This window comes from Sarcophilus harrisii, chromosome 2 (genome assembly GCF_902635505.1).
Source record: "Sarcophilus harrisii chromosome 2, mSarHar1.11, whole genome shotgun sequence".
Taxonomy (NCBI): Eukaryota; Metazoa; Chordata; class Mammalia; order Dasyuromorphia; family Dasyuridae; genus Sarcophilus; species Sarcophilus harrisii.
The window spans coordinates 370,084,204-370,085,334 of NC_045427.1; positions in this window are offsets into that span (position 1 = coordinate 370,084,204).

The window sequence follows — 1,131 nt, forward strand, 5'->3', positions numbered from 1 at the left end:
CAATTGATGTATGTAGTGCAAGGAAGTCTAGATGAAAAACATCATCTCACAGAGAATAGCATTAACAAACTTTATTACTACTCTTAAGGGAATAGCTACCCACAAAAGAAGGAGTCCTACCAACTTCTTTTTATGACACAGATAGGGTCCTGATCCTTAAACCAGGTAGGCTGAAAACAGAGAAAGAAAATTATAGACCAATTTCCCTAATAAATATTGATGCAAAAATCTTAAACAAACTATTAGCAAAGAGATTACATAAAGTCATCCCCAGGATAATACATCTCAACCAAGTAGGATTTATACCAGGAATGCAGGGCTAGTTCAATATTAGGAAAACTATTAGCATAATTGACTATATCAATAACCAAATTAACAAAAACCATGTGATTATCTCAACAGATGCAGAAAAAACATTTAATAAAATCCAACATCCATTCCTATTAAAAACACTAGAGAGTATAGGAATAAATGATTCCTTAAACTGATCAGTAGTATCTATTTAAAACCATCAGTAAGTATCATATGTAATAGGGACAAACTAGAACCATTCCCAATAAAATCAGGGGTGAAACAAGGTTGCCCACTATCACCATTACTATTCAATATTGTATTAGAAGTATTAGCTTTGGCAATAAGAGAAGAAAAAGAGATCAAAGGAATTAGAGTAGGTAATGAGGAGAACCCTAGAGAATCAACTAAAAACTACTAGAAACTATTAGCAAAGTTGTAAGAAACAAAATAAATCCACATAAATCATCAGCATTTTTATACATTACCAACAAAGTCCAGCAGCAAAAGATACAAAGGAAAATTCCAAAAATTAGCTACCCACAGGGATGGTCTCAGTATATGGGGTCCATGCATAGAATAGGCATCACATGATGGGGAGTATCCTTATATAAGCTGAAATCATCTGAGACAATCGGCATGATATCAGAAGGAGAGAACCCTGCTATGTATAGAACCAGTAAAATAAAGTTACCTGATAAAGAAGTGTTGAACACAGATCAAGAAAATAGGAATTAAGAAAGGGAAGTAGAAAAGTTAATTGTAACAGTATAATTTTGGCAAGAGACTGAAATAAGGATTTGATGGCATTCCAGTAAGAAACATTTTTCAAAAGCTCAC